The sequence below is a fragment of the Cygnus atratus genome, unplaced genomic scaffold (assembly GCF_013377495.2).
Source record: "Cygnus atratus isolate AKBS03 ecotype Queensland, Australia unplaced genomic scaffold, CAtr_DNAZoo_HiC_assembly HiC_scaffold_139, whole genome shotgun sequence".
NCBI lineage: Eukaryota > Metazoa > Chordata > Aves > Anseriformes > Anatidae > Cygnus > Cygnus atratus.
In genome coordinates, this window is record NW_026109732.1 from 23,866 (window position 1) to 32,500 (window position 8,635).

The 8,635-nt window shown below is 50.6% G+C and overlaps 2 long non-coding RNA genes across 2 annotated transcripts; both read left to right on the plus strand.

The window, feature by feature from the left end:
• Positions 1-2,892: 2,892 nt before the first annotated feature.
• LOC118257744 (uncharacterized) lies at positions 2,893-4,185 on the plus strand. The gene is made up of 3 exons (XR_004781692.2): positions 2,893-2,946; positions 3,037-3,168; positions 3,302-4,185. It is a non-coding gene; the product is annotated as an uncharacterized LOC118257744 (long non-coding RNA).
• A 346-nt stretch (positions 4,186-4,531) lies between these two features.
• Positions 4,532-6,255, plus strand: LOC118257743 (uncharacterized). Its single transcript, XR_004781691.1, has 4 exons — positions 4,532-4,627; positions 5,735-5,800; positions 5,967-6,019; positions 6,119-6,255. It is a non-coding gene; the product is annotated as an uncharacterized LOC118257743 (long non-coding RNA).
• Positions 6,256-8,635: the final 2,380 nt, after the last annotated feature.

The following is an 8,635-nucleotide window of genomic DNA, read 5'->3' on the forward strand; positions in this document are numbered from 1 at the left end:
TACGGAGAGACTGAGCAGGGTCACCTTTTTCATCTGTAAAGGATAAGTGTGTGATTACCCTTGTTGGGGCTGCTGTGCATTCATGGCCTTTTGGCATTTGTGGACCTGAGGGTGTTTTTTTATTTTTCTGGCTCTCGTCTCTGTGTTTGAGTCCTCTGCAAGGAGCTGTACTGTTTGTGTGTCCATCACGGATGTGACCTTCTCTTTTTGTTTCTTGTAGCGCAGGGCATGGGCACGGACACTTGAATGAGGCACGAGGGTGAGTGGGCGGCAGTGTGGGCCCTGAGTTGGTCAGTGGATTGTGTTAGTGTGCTTTGCCTGTTGGGCAGGCTTTGGAAGCACCTTGCGACAGCAGAGTACATCTCCTGCCACGTTCCTGAGGTGCGCCAGGCATCAGCGGTTCCAGTTCCTGAAATGCTGGAGATGCTCGGAGTGCAAGAGGAGCTGGGAGCGTGATGCATCTCCTTGGTATGTTAGGTGAGCGAAGCGGTGGTACTGGGTTGGGGAACGTGGGTCTGGGGCTTCTTGGCTGTTGGGGTAGGGGAGGAAAGAAGAGGAGTGGGTATAGACTGTTTTGTGGATTGTCACATTTGTTTGTTCTTTCTCCTCGGTCTAAGCTACGTGACCTTGGCTCAGCACAGTAAATGGAAGCGCTAAGCCTGGATCGGGAAGGTGAGTGGAGAAAAGTTGGAAAAAGGGCATTGGTTTTGGTTTGGTAGTCTATCGGTCCCACCTCTGGGTGAGTCCTCTTTTCCGGGGACGAAGAAGATACTGGGAACATCCTAGTTGGTCTCTGTGGTCCACCTTGAGGATGGATTCAGACCCCTGAGAATTAAGTCCAGGGGCAAATACTGTGTGTTTGGGGGTGGTTGGCAGGGGAAGGCAGGCAGTTGTCTAGAGTTTGTCTATCTGACTTCAGTAGCAGAGCAGGTCAGTGGGCTACTGTTTTGTTTTTGAGGTGGGTGTTTCACTGGAAGAAGTTTGGCTGGTGTGCCAGTGCCTGATGGCACTTTATTTCTGCAGGCGAAGAGGAGCCTCATGCTGGAAGCAATGTCCTGGCTAGCCTTTGTGTTCCTTGATGAGGATGGAACCTGCCTCCCATCATTCCCAAGCTAAGTTGGGGGGCAAGTGCTATGTTTGCTTTCGGGTTTTGAATGCACACATAGGGCGAGGGTCTGTGCTTTTAAGTCATTGCAGTGGATGGGGCATTTTAGGATTGATCATGGTCAGACAGAGTGTGTGGGGGGTGGGATTCTGTCAGGTACAGCTTGAGCACGTGCCAGGCAGGGCAGTTCCAGCTTGGTGTCTGTGTTCTGTGTTGTCTGTGCTGTGCTGTTGCTCTTGATGCTTGGCAGGCCCTGGGGAAGCCATTCTGAGGGCGTTGAACACTTGACCTCACTGGAATAATGTTGATGCTCAATTGGAAGCTGAGCATTTCTTGTCTTGCAGTGGGAGCCTAAAGAAATCACTTCTTCTGTGCATGTAATTTTTTTTGTATCAAATGTTTCTTGATGTGATCATCACATGTTACGTGCTCCTCAGGTCTTGATATCCTCATTGCCTTCTTCCACTGGACAGATTAGATGGGCAACTTGGTAGCCACACTAAAGGTCCTAAATGCTTGTTTCATCATCGTAGGGCTGATCTGAGCACTTCTTGACTTGCAGTTGCAGCCTAAAGTGCAGATCTGTTTCAGGTCTTGTGCATCATATTCAGTTTCAGATGGCATCTGTTTCCATCCTCACTCTTGCAGAAGTCATCTGGGTCGCATCAGGAGCTCTTGCTTGGGAGTTCATTTCCGAAGCATTTTTCTTATGGGGTTTGCACTCCCCATCCTTCCTGGTCTCTTGTCTTAAAGGCAGGCTTTTTATGCCTCCATCATCCCAGTTCTGGCAGTTGCTTCCAGTCACATGTTGTGACATTTGAGTCTCTCCTTGGGACTGCTGCACGGCACCTGTTCTCTGACTTGCTGTCGCCATAGTGCTTCCTTCTGGGAGTCATTTTATTTTGCGCCTTGTGTTCTGTGTTTTGTTTGTAATGTCTTGTAGCGTGCCTGTGTGTGTGTGTTTGGCCTGGAGCTGTCCTGCCTGGCAGTTAGTGATGGTAGCTAACGTGGCGGTCCATCGGTGTACTAATGCATTGTCCTGGACTGTTTTGGCAAAGACATCCGGTCTGCCTCTGGGCACGTACTGAAGGGCAGCTGGCACAGTCATCTCAGTGGTGTTTGGCAAATGTGGAGGGGGAGACTCGAGCTGCTTGCAAGCAGCTGTTTGCATAGTGCTTGAATAGTGCTAGAGGAGAGGTCTGTCGTTGAATCTTGAAGGCTCGCAGATGTGGAGTGTGTGGTTTTTTTCTTTTTTTTTTTTTTTTTTTCCCTCCAGTCCTAGATAAACCGTAGGAGGAACCGGTCAAAGGAAAGAGCTCCTTCTGGAGCTGTCAAGCTCTCATTTGGCAGCTCGGTGACTGGCTTGGTCTACCTCTGAGGTGCCGAGGCAAGTTGTCTGCCGTTTTGAAACGGTAACATTGGCAATGGGGTCCCTTGTGTTGTTGAGGGATGGGTGCTAATGCTGGCAGCTGAATGATTATCTTCTGACTGTTTTCATTTGTTAAAGCTTAAACGCAGTGTACAACCTGGGATGTCACACCCAGAGCTGCCTCTGGCAAGGTGAGCGATGAACAGATGGAGCAGTTATAGTTGGGTTGTGGTTCTCACTGTCACTCTAAGTGTCCCCTCTCTTCTGTTTTAGAGGTGTCGTAGCTGGCTTAAGAGGGTAGATGGAAGTATCTGCCTCGGGGTAGGTAAGTGGGTAGAGGTAAGGCAGCAGGTGAGAGTAACTGTCCTAGCAGTGCTGTGGCTTTGGATGCTGCCTTGGTCTATGCTTTTCTTCCTCTTAGACAGGTGTCTCGCAGAGGTTCAAAGGAGCAAACTGCATTCTGAAGAGCTGCGTAAGTAGGGCGGCTCATCATGAGCTGGGTTGGAGCGGAATGGCCAAGTAGCGTGAGGTGACTCTGAAGGGTCTCTGTCTTGCTTTGCAGGTGCCATGGCAGGCTTTCCACACAAGTGGCTGAGGACTTGAGACCAGAGAGTGACAAGGAGCAGCACGTGCAGGGATGGTTTCCAAGCGCTGCGGTTGCTTTCTCTTCTGTTCATCAGGTGCCACAGGCAAGGTGGGCTATAACATCAGTCTTTAGAATTGGAGCAAAGGAGATGACTTGCATGCCGCAGGGCATCTGAGAAGGGTGTTTTAACAGGAAAAGTTTGTCTGGCATGGCGGTGTCTGATTGCAGTGTGTTTCCGCAGGTGAAGAGGTGCCTGGAGCCCCATGTCATCTAGCCTGCATGTGCCTTGAGGATGAAGCCTGCTTTCCAGCAGTCCCTAAAGCTAAGTTTGGCCCGAAATGCCCCGTCTGTGTCTTGGGTGGGGTTGTACCTTGGTGTCTTGTGTGATATGTGCATGGGGATGGCTTTTAAATCAGTGCAGCAGAGGAACAGAATCCAGTAACAACTGGGTGAAGAGGCCCTGGGTTAATCCTTTTCAGCCTAGTGTGTGCCAGGCAGGGCAGTTCCAGCATGTGTTCTATGGTGTATGTTTGTTTCTGTGTACTATAGTATCCATTTATCAGGTCTTGTTCCCATAGTTCTTGGCTTCTGCAGTGCTTGCTGAGCACCATATCATGGGTCTTAAATGTATTGTCTGGTTGGCACGGGACTAGTAATGAAGTGTTTCTTGTCTTTCATTGGGACTTTAAAAGGCTGATCTCTCTCCAGAGCTTGATGTAGTCTACATTTCTTGATGGCGGCCATCATGGCCCTCAGTCTTGGGCTTGTGTATGTTCACGTACGGTTTGGGAGCCTGGCTCCATGTGGTTTGGGGTCCCGGTTCTGTGGTTTTGGACTAATGTTTCTGGTTTGGGGGGGGCGGATGTGGGTGGCTCTCTGCATGGTGCTGCCCCGGCCTGCCCTGCCGCTGTGTGGTACCGCCCCGGCCGAGTTGGAGCATGTGAGCAGCTGAAGAAAAAGAGCTAGCGAAAGAGAGGTATTGCAGCAGGTAGGCTGTGCCTGTGAGGTGCCTGAGGATCTGCCTTTTCTTTTTTTTTTTTCTTTTGTGGGTGCTTCCTGCAGTCTTGGAGAGGTGAATTCCCACATCGTGGAGTGCTGAGAAAAGGCGAGAGGGTCGTCAGCCCAGTCAGTGTCCCTAAGCAATGACCCCTAAGGCAAGTCTTTCGAAGTGTTTCCCCTCTGTTTCAGTAGGTGCTGTGGCAGGCCTTCCTCAGAATCTGCTGAGGGTCTGAGGTGAAGCTGGGTGGGATAGAGGAGCAGTGTGGCAGGGTGATTACTTGAGAACACAACGATCATTTTATCCCTTTGTTTTCCCAGGTGGTGTGGGTGATACTGGCTGTACTGTTGGAGCTTGGAGCTCAGAGAGGAATGGGTGAGCACAACCGTATGTTGCTTCAGTGATAGTCAGCATTGCGGAGGAGGTGGGCATCAGGGCCGCTGTGCTAGTGAATGCTGGTACTCTGTTTTTGCAGATGATGATAAGCCTGGCAATGGGCTAAGATGTCTCTCAGTGGCTGTGCATTTCTTGAGGTGGAGGGAATTTACCATCCAGCAATCTGAGAGCTAAGTTGAGGGGCACCTGGTATTTGCATGTGTGGAGTGGCTGATGGGAGCTGGGAGCCAGAGCAGCACGGAGCCAGCTGGCTGAATATACTTGGTGCCACTGTGAGGGTGGTTCAGGCTGGGTCACCTTCAGGCTGCTTGAGGCTGGGTCACCAGGCTAATAGAAGGAGCAGGGGGTATTTTGTAGCGTGAGTGTATGTGCCAGGCAGGACAGTTCCTATCTGTCCATCTGTCTTGTAGTGCTGCTTCTGCAGCGCGTGTTCTGTTATGCGCTCCTTGGGTCTTGATATCCTCTTTGCTTCTTGCACTGGACTGACTAGACTGGCAACTTGGTAGCAGCGCCAAAGGTCCTAAACGCTTGTTTTGTCATCATGGGTCTGATCCGAGCACTTCTTGTCTTGCAGTTGCAGCCTAAAGTGCAGATCTGTTTCAGGTCTTGTGCATCATATTCAGTTTCAGATGGCATCTGTTTCCATCCTCACTCTTGCAGAAGTCATCTGGTCGCATCAGGAGCTCTTGTCTTGGGAGTTCATTTCCGAAGCATTTTTCTTATGGGGTTTGCACTCCCCATCCTTCTGGTCTCTTGTCTTAAAGGCAGGCTTTTTATGCCTCCATCATCCCAGTTCTGGCAGTTGCTTCCAGTCACATGTTGTGACATTTGAGTCTCTCCTTGGGACTGCTGCACGGCACCTGTTCTCTGACTTGCTGTCGCCATAGTGCTTCCTTCTGGGAGTCATTTTATTTTGCGCCTTGTGTTCTGTGTTTTGTTTGTAATGTTTGTAGCGTGCCTGTGTGTGTGTGTTTGGCCTGGAGCTGTCCTGCCTGGCAGTTAGTGATGGTAGCTAACGTGGCGGTCCATCGGTGTACTAATGCATTGTCCGGACTGTTTTGGCAAAGACATCCGGTCTGCCTCTGGGCACGTACTGAAGGGCAGCTGGCACAGAGTCATCTCAGTGGTGTTTGGCAAATGTGGAGGGGGAGACTCGAGCTGCTTGCAAGCAGCTGTTTGCATAGTGCTTGAACAGTGTGCTGGAGGAGGTCTGTTGAATCTTGAAAGCTTGCAGATATGTGGTTTTGAATTTTTTTATTTTTATTTCTTTCCCCACCCCAGTAGAGGGTAAACCTTAGGAGGAACCGGTCACAGGAAAGAGCTCCTTCTGGAACTGTCAAGCACTCGGTAGGCAACCCGGTGACTGGCTTGATCTACTTTCCAGATGCTGAGGCAAGGGGGCTGCTGTTTTGAAACGATAAAATTAGAAATGGGGTCCCTTGTGTTGTTGAGGGATGGGTGCTAATGCTGGCATGCTGAATGATTATCTTCTGACTGTTTTCATTTGTTAAAGCTGAAACACAGTGTACAACACGGGACTTCACGACCAGAGCTGCTTTTGGTAAGGTGAGCGATGAACAGATGTAGCAGTTATTTTAGGGTTGCGGTTGTCACTGCACTTACTTAACTACACAAAATACAGTTAAAGTCCTGTTTATATTCCAGAGGTGTTGTAGCTGGCTTAAGAGAGCAGATGGAAGCCTCTGCCTCGAGGGCAGGTGAGGGGGCAGAGTAGGGGAGCAGATGAGAGTACCTGTCCTAGCTGTGCTGTGGCTTTGGATGCTGCCGCGGCCTATGCTTTTCTTTTTCTTTCGCAGGTGCCTTGCACAGACTCAGAGGGGCCAAGCTGCGCTCCTGAAGAGCAGCACGAGAAGGGCAGGCTGGTCGTGAGTGGGGTTGGAGCAGGATGGCCAAGTAGCGCAAGGTGACTGCGAAGGGTATCCATCTTGCTTTGCAGGTGCAAGTGGCAGGCTTTCCACAGAAGTGGCTGAGGATTCGAGAAGAGGTTACAGAGCATCAAGGAGCGGCACGTGCAGTGATGGCTTCCAAACGGTATGGTCGCTTTCTCTTCTGTTTATCAGGTGCCACAGGCAAGGTGGGCTGTGACATTAGTCTTTAGAATCGGAGCAAAGCAAGTCACATGAATGCCGCAGGGCATCTGAGAAGGGTGTTTTAACAGAAAAAGCTTGTCTGGCATGGCAGTGCCTGATGGCAATGTGTTTCCACAGGTGAAGAGGTGCCTGAAACCCCATCCTGTCTAGCCTGCGCACACCTCGCTAAGAATTGAAAGCTGCTTTCCAGTAATTCAGACAGCCAAGTTACGTCTCAGCCTCGAGCATCTGGGGACTGTGCCTGTGCTTTTGGGCCTGTCTGTAGCATTTGGCACCTGCATTAATACTTTCTTGGCATACGTGCAGGCTTCTGGGGCCTGTGTCTTGGGGGGAGGGTTGGGGCCAGTGTCTGGGGGGGGTGTGGAGCTGCTTGTACACCTTTGGGGCTTGCATCTGGGGGGGGTTGGGAGCTGCTTGTACACAGTAGGGTCCTGCCTTGGGCAAGGTTTGTAGCTGCTTGTACACCTTTGGGGTCTGCAGCTGGGGGGAGGTGAGAGGTGCTTGTCTACTGTAGGTGCCCATGTTGGGGGAGTTGGGAGCTCCTTGTACACTTTTGGGACCTGTGTCTGGGGGGGTGTTGCGAGCTGCTTGTACACCGTAGGGGCCTGCAGCTGGGAGGGGTTGTGAGTTGCTTGTAGATGCTAGGGGCTTCCCTCTGTGGGGCTTTGGGGCCTGCCTCTGGGGGGGGGGGGTGGGAGCTGCTTGCACACCCTTAGGGCCTGCCTCTGGCGGGGCTTGGCGTCTGCATCTGGGGAGGGGGGCGTTTCAGTTCATGGGGGCGGGTTGGGAGCTGCTTGTGGACAGTTGGGGTCTGCGTCTGGGGGCGGTTTGGGGCCTGCTCGTAGACTTCTGCAGCCTGCGTCTGGTGGTTGGGGGTTTTGCTGTAGCGTTTGGGGCCTGCATTTTGGCTTTGGGATGTGCTTGGGGCCTGCGTCTGGGGCTTTTCTGTAGCATTTTGGTCGCATGTTTGTGATTTGGGGTCTGTATCCAGGGTTTTGCCTTTTTGTAGTTTTCAGCTTTGTGTCTGTTTCTTTGTTGGTTGTGTAAGGAATGGTCCAGCAATTCGTGCCACTAAGGGATTTGAAGGGTTAACATTGAGGCCTGGGTTTAGGTGATAAGAGAACAAAGGGATTTCTTTAGAGAAAAAGTGCTGACTCTGCACTGGACGTGCAGTAACTTCTGACATCCGGCCAAGAGACCACCAGATAAGGAGGAAGAATATGAGCCTCCCGTCCGAGCGGCCCCCGAGAGACTACCAGAGACTGATAAGCAGGCGCCCCTGGGAGGACTTTGGATTCGGGAAACCAATTATAATAACCCTGCCTCTTTTTGAAGTAGTAATAAATATGAAGTAGCCTAGGAGTATAAAAAATCAGCCGTCTTACGTAACGGGTATGCGTCTTGGTGGAGCAGAGACTCCCAGCGCACCCAGCGCTGTTTGCTTGCCTCTATTCGTTTAATAAACTGTAAACTTTGATTGCAGGCCTATTTGGGACTCAGTCATTATAACAGTTGTCTGGGGTTAGGGGCAGTTTGGGGTTTGGATCGTTAGTCAGTGTCATTAGCATTGGGGGGTTGATATGAAGGGTTAGGGTTGTGGTTAGAGTTGTTAGGGTTAAAGGGAATAAGGATTTTAGGGTAAGGGGATCAAGGTTGTGGGAATAAAGATGTTTTTGCACGGAGTTACATCGTTTAGAGGGAAGGAAGGTGGTATTGAGATATGCTTGCAGTGATAAGAAAGCTTAACAGACAACCTTGTAAAATGCAGACAACCACAATCCTTAGAGCAATTGGGTGGAAATCCCAGTGTAAGAAACATACCCACCTCAAAGAGGAAAACAGTCAAGAAAAAAAGAAAATTGACTTGTAACAGGCCAGCAGCTGTGTATTTTCTGTGAAGCACCGGATAGATTGCGAACCTGGATTACCCAGACAATGGGGAAACTGGGGAGGGTCCCGGTCAGCGAGAGGAAAAAAAAAATTATATGAACTGTGTTACGGAACTAGTAGGTGGCTTGTGGGACGCCTGCCATTGCAATCGTGAATAAAAATGCTACTTCACTGAGATTCC